Source organism: Dunckerocampus dactyliophorus, chromosome 1, assembly GCF_027744805.1.
Source record: "Dunckerocampus dactyliophorus isolate RoL2022-P2 chromosome 1, RoL_Ddac_1.1, whole genome shotgun sequence".
Lineage (NCBI taxonomy): Eukaryota > Metazoa > Chordata > Actinopteri > Syngnathiformes > Syngnathidae > Dunckerocampus > Dunckerocampus dactyliophorus.
Genome location: NC_072819.1, coordinates 20,361,760 through 20,372,671, shown reverse-complemented (window position 1 = coordinate 20,372,671; position 10,912 = coordinate 20,361,760). Strand labels below are relative to the sequence as shown.

Below are 10,912 nucleotides of genomic sequence, written 5' to 3'. Positions count from 1 at the left end.
ACACACATACACGCATGTACCCACTCACACACACACACACACACAGTGCTTCCATGGGGACAAGCCACCTGAAGAGTCTTGGGGATTATCGGACCAGTTCAAATCCTGTTCAGAGCTTTTGCGGTCTTGCCTCTGCAATGAAGAAACCCCCATTGCGTGCAAACACAATAAACACAGACACACACACACAATTCACATATTTGACCTTGGTAAATGAATTTTTTATAAAAAAGCATAAAAGTTGCAGATAATCACATACACCTTTTGATTGTGTTTATGCATTATTTAACACTTTCAGACTCTCTCTCAACTTTTGGGTTCAATTTTGGTCAGTTTGCGATAACAATGCAGGGGCCATCCCTTTGGGCAGCCTGTGCAAGCGGCACATTCCTGTCGGATACTGTCACACTGTCCCGGAGCACAAAAGAGGTGCTTTCACATTGCAAATCTTTTCGCTCAGAGCCGCAGTGTCAGCCAAACTGTAATACCACTTACTAGAGCGTGTGGCAAGGCACTTTTTTTCTTCTCCTGCCATTAGAGGGAGCTGTCACATAGACTGATCACATTAGGGGTTGACTGCCTAACTTTTGTGTAGATAATCAATAATCTTTATCACCTTCTAAACAATATGTCTAGCATCTTCAAAAGCCCTTGCTCATCTGTTTCAGGGGAAACAGGACCTCAGAGCACATCAGATGACTTTAAGGTATAAGCTTTCTATTGTGTTGGTGTGGATGCAAATATATTTACCATAAACATGTGCTTGTTGACCTTTTGCTAATCCACCTATTTTGTATGTTCCATCTGCTCCACTTAAACCAGCCCACAAAAGCAGCAGACAAAACAAGTGTTGCAACGCCCATATAAATCCCTACAAGCACATCTCCACGTGAAGGTTCCCCTTAAAGACCAAATGTAGAAACTCTTAAAGTATACTGGCTAATTTCACCTGGAAATAATTATAAGTTATTTTCAAGATGATACAGTACAGCAGAAGTCATGCAGGGACCATTGTGATGCTGTCGAGCACAGGTAAATCAAGTATTTATGCAATGTATAGCCTCCTAGCACGCAGCAGATGCTTCTATCATGAACTTCCTGTGGAGATACGATGCACTTTAAGGCATGCAGGGATAAAAGGATTTTGAACATCTTAAAATGGTTTGCACACTGTTATGAATCATCAGCATGAGGAATATGTAGAGGATACTCAAAAATAGACGGCCGCATTCATCCATCACAGTCTTGATTTTAATAAACATAAAATGCTACATTCAGCACAAAGAGGAAGCCCGGTGGCTGCAGGTGGAAGAGTTCTGAAGAAACAACACCGAGGAAAGGGCAAATGTATGGGAAAAGAAATGCAGGGGTACAGGTGTGATTCCTTGACCAAATAGAGTGTGGAGTGACAGGTCGAATGGGAAAAATGACAGGCCTTCTGCAGGGAAGAGATAGAACGTAAAAGGTGTGGAAAGGTAGAAATAGTGTATGAGGACAAATGAGACAAGGCACACACAATGAAGGAGAAGATGAGGTTAGTGCAGAATTGATTTTGGGAGGGAATTGGAGACCAGATGTTGTCAAGAACAATAACAATATCATCACCAGACCTTATAATACACACGGGCAATTAAAAATACATTCATGATGTTTTCTGGCTTCTGTGGAAGTGTGCCGTGATTTTGTAATGTACACATCATTGTACAGTACATCTAATATATCACTAATGATGAACAGAAGCCTTATAATGTGCAAGCAAGTCAGCTGTGGTTGCTTTTTTTCAGCCTTCTGGTTGGACAAAATGTTCATGACAGCCAGTGAATGTGTTTTTATGTGGACATTTGTTTTTAAATCCACTTGTGTGGATGGAGTTTTTTTTCTTTTTTGCATCGGAGTGGGGGAAATGTACATATTTGAAAATATACGTATTCGTGTGGACATGCCATTAGAGTTCTAATTTCTGACCGTCTGTGAGGCTGTGAACATAAACAGGCCGAGTCCTGACTGGTGATTGGATGAGCTCAGGGAATGCATGGAAAGAGGAGGGGGATTCACTGTGTTTGTGTGTGTGTGTGTGTGTGTGTGTGTGTGTGTGTGCGTACCTCCTCATCATCCTTTCACCGTCCGGACAAAAGGGTATATTTCATATCACAAACAATAAAAACACCAGTCAACAAAAAAGAAAAAACAGACCAAAATCATCTTAAGAATAATATATTTTCAAATTCGGATACTGGAAGTTTTTATTTTCAAAGTAAGAGGGTGAATGATTACATACACGCCTGTGTCGTATTTCTCATATGCGTATTGCACATGTAAGCTTTCATGATTCGCAACTCAATGCAACAACAGCGATCTCCAGGTCTGTTCGGCAGCAAATGGGTCATTTTGGCACAACTCTTTCTGTATCCAGTAAAGTCCAGTCTTCAAAATAAAAGCAAGCCAGGAAACTCCAAGTTGGTTACAACACAGCTTTGCCTGTGGTTTTGGAGGCTAAAATGTCTTTGGAGCCTGACTCAGAAACGATTTTAGACACAACCAAAGGCCTAACATATACAGAAATCTCCCACAAATACTCTTCTATTGTTGTACAGCATCACGTCCAGGCCAGTCCGCGGTCTTTCCTTTTTAAATGGCAACTTCCAGTGTCCAAATATGGTCAGATTTTTCCTTTCTGTAGACTTATTTTTTGTTATATGAAATATACAATAAAAATCGGTTTGATTTGTATTGTATATATTGTGTATTTATATCTAGTTATTGTTTTTTGACACTGAAAAGGAACACTGTGTATTTAAATGCTATTTTTGTATGTTAAAATTAAATCTGAATAAGCCAATTGCTTTTGTTTTTTAATTCCCAGTCATGAAAAAAAAAAACTATGAAATGACCAAAAGTTACACAGATCCACAATCACAATCCGAGAGATTTTTAACATCAGTCGGGACGATGGTAGATAAGAGCAATTTTCGTGAGTCTTCTGCAGAATGTGGATGAATCTGCATTATCATATACTGTTGAGAGTCTTTGGCCCTTTTACAAAAAAAGGGTTGTGCTTAGAATGTTTTCAAAGATGTGTTAGCATAAATGTAGTACAGATATCCTTAAAGTTTTATAATCATTAGACCAATGGTCAATGAACAATTAGGTACTAAATCCCACCAGTGCCCCTAAAGACGTTTTGGTTGATGGCAGCCATGTTTTTTCAACCAATCTTGCTCAAATTTGACAGACGTGCTTGTTAGTCCCCTAAAGGGGAGTCAGTCTGACTCATGGGGTAAAAAATTGGGGTTTAATAACCCCAAATTGAATAATATTAAAATAATATTTGTCAGAAAAATAATAGCAGCGGCCGCACGGTGGTCTAGTGGTTAGCACGTTGGCCAACACAGTAACAGCTTGGAGATCGGGAAGACCTGGGTTCGATTCTCCCCTGGGCATTTCTGTGTGGAGTTTGCATGTTCTCCCCATGTGTGCGCGTGGGTTTTCTCCGGGTACTCCGGCTTCCTCCCACATTCCAAAAACATGCAGGTGAGGTTAATTGGCGACTCTAAATTGTCCATAGGTATGAATGTGAGTGTGAATGGTTGTTTGTCTATATGTCATTGGCTGGCGACCAATCCAGGGTGTACCCCGCCTGTCGCCCGAAGTCAGCTGGGATAGGCTCCAGCATGCCTCCGCGACCCTAATGAGGAAGAAGCGGTATAGAAAACGGATGGATGGATAATAGCAGCGACAACACGGTGTATATTTTGACAAATGTTCACCCTTTTTTGTGGAGTTGTTCAGGATTAGATGAGAATGAGAATGAGAATGCATTTTTGGTAAAATAGGGGGCTAAAGTGGGCCAACCCCGAATTGATCATTGAGTAGATCAACATAGCAGACGACCAAAGGTGAAAGACCGCACATGATGGCTGAAAAAGAAGAGGAGGCAATCATACAGTGTAGATTAAAAATAACATGTTAGGAAGAGAGAGGGTGACAAGTCGAGGAATAAGAGAGGAAGAGAAAGAGGAAGTGAGTGTAAGCAGGTAGAGGAGGGCAGGTGAGATAATCCAACATGTCAAGTGTTTGGACAAGAGCAGCAGCGGTAGAGCAGAGGATTATGGGATTACGGCCGGTGTCGATGGTCATGTGAGCCGCCATGGTCATCGCTGACCTCACTTAGCATCTCGCAGTAAGGAAGCTTAGCCTGACACACACACACACACACACACTGCTGCCCACACATCTTTCCACCTCTTCTATCAGCTATTCTGAATTTCTCCTCTTCTTTCTTTCTTTCTTTCTTTCTTTCTTTTTTCTTTCTTTCTGTCTCTTCATTTCTTCTGCCAACCTTCATTTTCTGTCACCCTTCCCCTCTCTCTTATGGATGTTAGGCTACTTTTGCTACATCTTGTAAGTGTGCAGCTCTTCCATGCCTTCACAAATCCAGGGTAACACTCTTGACTTTCGTAAAGCGAGGATTGATGGAGCAGGCGGGAGGAAAAACAATGTCCCGACAGTGAGGAGAGAACCAGCTTGGCTTCGGTAAGTCTCGCAACCTCTTGACATCGGCTACTAAGGTTTTGTTTGGACTGCTTGGTTTATTTTTAAGGTTTTGAGCTATACGTTCTATACAGTATGTAAGGAGATGCCTTGAAATAACTACATTTGAATGCAACCAAGGTGGAACAATTTCAGTAGTTTGAACCACCATCGTGAATGACGTCACACCTCAGCTCAGCAGGCGTAAAAAAAATGAACTCTGGGCACACTACATTTTTTCTTTGGATGTTTTGTGGCTTTCTCAGCCAAAAGAAAATGGACTGCCATCATGGACAACGTCACAAGAGAGGTCAGCCTATCACATGAGACCTCACCATACTTCATGACAAGTCTGTTCAGCGAGCATCGCAAGAATAACTTTTTTGCTTTTGCCTTTTCTTTGTTTGTGACACTTTTTTTTTTTTTACAAAATACGTTTTAAGAAAAGGAGACTATACCCCACAAATCAACAATATCTGGAAGTCCTAGTCATGGCTTGACCGTCTACATGTTATAAAAAGCTAGTGGTTTGCTTTTTTAACTTTTTTTTTATACTTGTGTAACCATCAAGAATGCTAAACACAATTACAGTCATGACATTCATCTGTGCATCACCCAAACAGTACGCCCTCATTTGTCATTAAATTGGGTTTGTTTTGACATTTTAACATAAAGAGTGCTTAACTTCTTTTTACACTTGTGTAGCAGTTAACAATACAAATAATTAAATGTCAATACTGCCCTTACAGTGAATAAAAGCTCTATGATGAATACAGTTTGACCCTCGAATGGGTCATTTGTATTACCATTAATTGTATGACAAACAACGATTTCAGGTCGACCAGAATTCCAGAGTGAATTGTGTTGGCTTTTAGATGTTCGAGTGTACAGTAGCAATTAGTCTTGACCGTGACGCCGCCAACAGGAAAAGTAAATAACTAAGGTTTTTAATTAAAGCTAAAGAAAATTCACTCTATACTTGTGAAAGTCAGGGAAACAAATCTCGGTGACCAAAGATGTATTGTTTATGGTAAAAACTGTAATGTCGACATCCTCATCAGTGCAAAAATATGGTTTCATTTAAGTCAACCCATAATATTTTGACATCCATGAAATGCTCAGTCAATGCGCTGATTAATATTAGGAAGCCTCATGTAATTTGACTTAAATCTATAAGAGTACAGGGCAATAGGGCACAATTAAAAACCCAAGCACTTAAATGGGCGCATGAACAAAATAAGCAAACGGGCAGAGACCAGAATATGTTCATGAATAATTTAAAAAATAAAAGACTAATGCAACAAACTTGGCAACATTTAAAAGCTGTTCCCACAGTACGTAAGTATCGTTCCTCGACTGCTAACTTCACTAAATGATGAATGTCAATAATCAGTTGCACTAATTCATGTGTTTTTATTTTTGTTTCCTAACTACAGTATGTTTTAATGTTTTTCCTATATTTTACTTATTCTGGATGTACAGTACAGCCCTTTTTTGCTAATCTGTGGTTGTTAAAGGGCTTTATAAACAAAGTTGGTAGTTATCCACCAGCATCGTTACTGCATGTAAAAATAAATAAAAACACATTCTATGGTAATCCTAAAAATCTCTGCTTTACTTCAGTACTATGATCATCCTTGTACACCTTGTAGATGCAGAGATAAATGTTACTTATTTTGGATATGTCTTTTTTGAGTAAAATGGCTCTCTTACACTGGGGTTTAAGAGGTTAAATCGCATTCATTATGAAGGGACGCACAGATGAAGCAAACATACGAGGTTGCGGGTGTACCACGTCAGCATGGGCACTTTTCAGGGAATCAGATTGGTGTGACATACAGTACTTATCGTGCTAATCTCACTTCCTGATTGGATCCCAACATGTGTGTCTATTAGGCAGCAACACCAGTGACGTGCGCTGAGGTTCATGACTGGTGAGGCACTGACTCCTTGGGAGTTAGTCTTCATGTTAATACAGGTTGCTCATTAAGAAGATGACAAGAAAATCAAGAGAATAGTTCACTTTGGTTAAAAAAAAAAGGTTTTCAAATTGTTTTCACTTCAATTGTTTCAGTACTTGTTAGTCCCGTTTATGTATTTCTGTTAACTGAAAAACATTTGTGTTCTTAACTTTTGTGAGTATGTGAAGTACATGCCCCTTCTCCTTCCCCAGGAAAAGCTCTGATACTGTGTTGTAAAAGTCTGATCATGTCCTGGTAAACTTGGGCAGGGTTTCCGCTACATGGAATTGATCGTGGCGGACCGCTGCAGCAAAATAAAAGCCGCCACACCTTGAAAATCAGTTGTTGTTGTCCGATCAAACGTCCGGCACCTTCTTCACAGAAGTACAGATGACGTCTCAAGAAGCCTTTCCCTCTTTATGATCAAAGTTCTCAAAGTGGGGTACGTGTACTCCCAGGGGTATGCCAATTGTAAAATGGCTTCAGGTCAAATGTCTGACGGGGTTCGCCACAGTAAAAAGTTTGGGAACCACTGCCTTACGACATTTCCATGTATTTTATTGTCAATTAGCTTTTTTAAAAAAAAAAATATATATATATATATATATATATATATTGTCAATTAGCAAGAATAATGATGTCACAGTTATACTAAAGATATTACACAGGCTGTAGAAAGTTTCTGATAAATATTTCTGCAACATTATATTAATGGCGACATGCTGACAAGCAGAAAGTGGCAGGCACCATGATCCAACTCTCCAACACTGAGACAGCCGGCAGGGCGTGTGCACTAAGCCGAGAAGAGACACTCGCGCAGCCTCATCTTAGGTTTCTGCCATGTATTTGATCAGGAAATATGCGATTCACTGATTTTTTTTCTCCAGAAAATGTTTAACGATTGGAATCATACAGAAAATAATTTCCTAATACAGTTCAATGGATAAATGATAATATTTGATGTTAACATTATTTGTTTCTATTTTGATAACGCCAAATGTTATCATTTGTTCATTACAATGACTGGATTGTGGATTACAATGTTATTCCGTTTATCACTCTGCCTCACCTGCCTTCCTTAACTGCACATCACTGAGCATCAATTAATAATGGCAGCCAACAGCACCATCAAAGCATGAGAAAACGGAATAACATTGTAATCCAGCAACGCCCACACAAAAAACTTGATGCTGGTAGTTTATGGTTTGTGTTGGCAATATGTAGATAAGTGTCTGCTTTGACTTAAGTAGAGGAGGAGAGGTGGGCTTAGGATGAGCCTCAGTCCAGACAGACATGTAAACACTGACCGTCAGCTTCGTCTCAACAGATTAAGCAGCCATCGCGTTGTCCTTTCACCTCTGACACACTCGTAGAGTCAGGGACTATGACTATATCCAAAAGATATTAGCTGATTATTTCACTTGGACATCGTACATTCAGTTCAGATCAAGAGACCAATGAAGAATGGCAACTTATGCTTGGGTAAAACCGGTTTGTTGTAGTGCTTCAGTTACACACTGGATGATCTGTGCTCTCGTCAGACCTCTCTGTTCATTCTCTGGAATAAAATGAGTCTCTTCGTACAATTTGGTACAAAAAGCAATGCTGCGTAATTAGCAGAACCTGACTAATCACGCGTTACCTGACAAAGCGCAGACAGTAAGCCAAAATACTGAACCTTATACAGTAGCATCACTTTACACCGTTGCTTTAGTCACAGTGGTGTTCACTTGAAAGTTCACAAAATGATTGTGTTCATTCCAGCAACCAAGCAACAAAGCAATAAATAGGAAACCTCTTCCGTCTGGCACATATGCTTCAGGATTAAGAAGCCTTTCCTTACAAAATACTATACATTCCACGCCCTTTAACCCTCTTAGAATTAGCGAGGAGGTGATCTGGGAGATTATTCAGGTGTTCTTTAGAAGTCACCGTGGTTAAACTCATCAGATAAATACTTTAAATTAAGTCAAGGTGCTGAACCTTTAATATACACAGCGCAGAAAGACATTCTTCCAGCAGACTTATTATTGCATTCGTCATACTGTACTGAGCAGCCAGGTCAGAGGCGCAAAAAGTACCATTTCAAGTTCTTTGGGTCAACATCAGCCTTTTCCTCTTTGCCATCACTGATACCCTGCTGTGGTGAAATGAAAAAAGCCAAAGAAAAAGCAGAAACATTGTCAATACCTTAGAAGGATGAGTTTATAAAGTGAATCCTTAACTTTTTTGTAGCTAAAACATCTAAAAAAAAGTCATACCTAAAGTAAATTGTAAAGCTGTCCTTGAATCATTTGTAATAGCGGCGTGGCTCTTTCGAAAGCTAACAATTTTTCTTCCCAACAGTCAGAATCGGACTAAGTGCTACTGACACCAAGCGGCTATACACACAGAAATGTTTTCAGGCCAAAATGGCAAAGTATTGATCGTTTCAGCTTTTCATCTAAACGGAAACGGCATTCTTCAATGTGGCCCTGAAACTGTATTTTTCAAAAATGGCTTCCAGAGTGGGAAAAAAAGTGGGAAAACGCCATCTTGTCGTGTTCCTGTCGGCTGTCTACACGACACGAAAACGTCACCAACCCTGACCAGCTTTGATGACAAGCCAACATATTATCTCATGTTTTGACTGACCCAGTCACCCCAGTCGACATTCTCCTGATATTTTGTTGTCTTATACTCCATAATGACTCACAGAAGTAATTCCAATTCTCGTAAGTCTAGATGAGCCTTGTTTTCCGTCTGATCCGTTCCCGTCTGGATGCAAGTGTTTACTGATCCGGTCCAGTGTGGATGCAAGTGTTTACTGATCCGTTCCCGTCTGGATGCAAGTGTTTACTGATCCGATCCAGTGTGGATGCAAGTGTTTACTGATCCGGTACAGTGTGGATGCAAAATTTTTTCAACACGCCAAAAAAAAGAATCTCAGGAGCATTCCCCTGTGGATCAGGCCTAAGGAACAGGAGTTTAAATGCATGGATAAGGATTGTTTTTTTAGGTTTCAGGGCTCCAGACTAACTTTTTTTACTAAGAGCACAGTGACCCCTAACTTAAAATTTTAGGAGCGCAAGCAGATAATGTAAATCGACTTGCAAAGTAAATATTCATATTTCCTCTCATTTTCACTGTATTACCGATAAATACTCAAACAACCACAACTGGCTTCTCTATCCTCCCTGTTTCTGTCCCTAGCTCCTGGAAGGCCTCATGGGTGGCATCACATGCATCAGTGGTTGCCATACTTTTACAGTTGTGTACCCCTTCAGACATTTGACCTGAAGCCATGTACCCCCTACTCCTGCACACTACATCGTTTGATATTAATTAACTTGAAATATTGAACACAATTAATTGGTATTAATTTTATAGTCATTTTGTATCAAAAATTGCGTATTTTGCATGGTTACATTTTGCTAAAGTTTCACATGAGCCCTGATAAATGAAAAAGTAATCATCCTACATATCTTTTATTCCAGTCTGATGTTGGCATTCTTCCGTTTGAATGGCTTGAATTTGAGCATCACTTTTTTTGTCCATTGATGATGGCTACGGTTTAAATCTGCATAATAATGTAATACCAAATTGAGGGAGAAAGTTTCACAATCACGATAAAGCAGTATCTGAAGTACAAAAATACATACAACCAACGATAAAGCCCCACTCACGGTGACAGGTTTTCACCGCTGCACCCTTCGGGGATGGGAACACTGATATAAATAAAATCTTTGAGATTAAACTATGAATGCACACAATAATCATCAAACTTACTTATTTGTTCATATGATGCACACAGAGCAATAAACAACATTGTGTGTGGTTTCCTTCCTGCTTTTTGCTCCGTTCTCCATTGTGCCAAGATGCGTTCATGCGCACTCGTAATTAAGAGCGTTAGGCGCTAATTGTTTTTCATTTTTATTCACGTACCCCAGATTACAATTGGCATACCCCTGTTGGTACACGTACCCCACTTTGGGAACCTAGGATATACATCATAACTCCAATACCGCCCTCTTTCCTTTTTCTTTGGTGTTTGTCTCCTTTCCTCCTCTTCAAGAGTTAGTGTGGGTTGGCAAATTAGCTCATTTGCGTGTTCCAAAGAATAGTCAATCATAATAAAATAAAATCAGCAAATTAACTGGTAAGGTTGGCAGGGCCAACCAACACGCCTGTTGTTTTTTTTGCCTTCAATTGTTTGAAACAAATGTTGTACTATTTGATACAAACCCGAATTTAATTTGATGCCTGTTTTAGAGTAATACTAATACATGGGAAGTTAATTGTTTAGTAATATATTTTTTTAGTTAAAAATAACACAACTACCAGAATAAAATGACAATTTAAATATCTTTCTTATAGAAATTTGTCCTGCTTAATATAAAAAGAGTATAAATTGAATGTCCAGGTTTGAGCCAGGACAAATG

At 39.5% G+C, this 10,912-nt stretch overlaps 1 protein-coding gene across 2 annotated transcripts in view; it reads left to right on the top strand.

The window, feature by feature from the left end:
* The first annotated feature begins 4,139 nt into the window (after positions 1 to 4,139).
* si:dkey-72l14.3 (Glyco_hydro_56 domain-containing protein) overlaps positions 4,140 to 10,912 on the top strand; it is a 34,402-nt gene continuing 27,629 nt past the window's right edge. Inside the window, exon 1 of one of the 2 annotated variants that reach the window (XM_054781354.1) lies at positions 4,140 to 4,533. The gene's annotated coding sequence lies outside the window, so the exon portion shown is untranslated. The remainder of the gene's footprint in view (positions 4,534 to 10,912) is intronic. The other variant, XM_054781348.1, reaches the window with a different exon arrangement.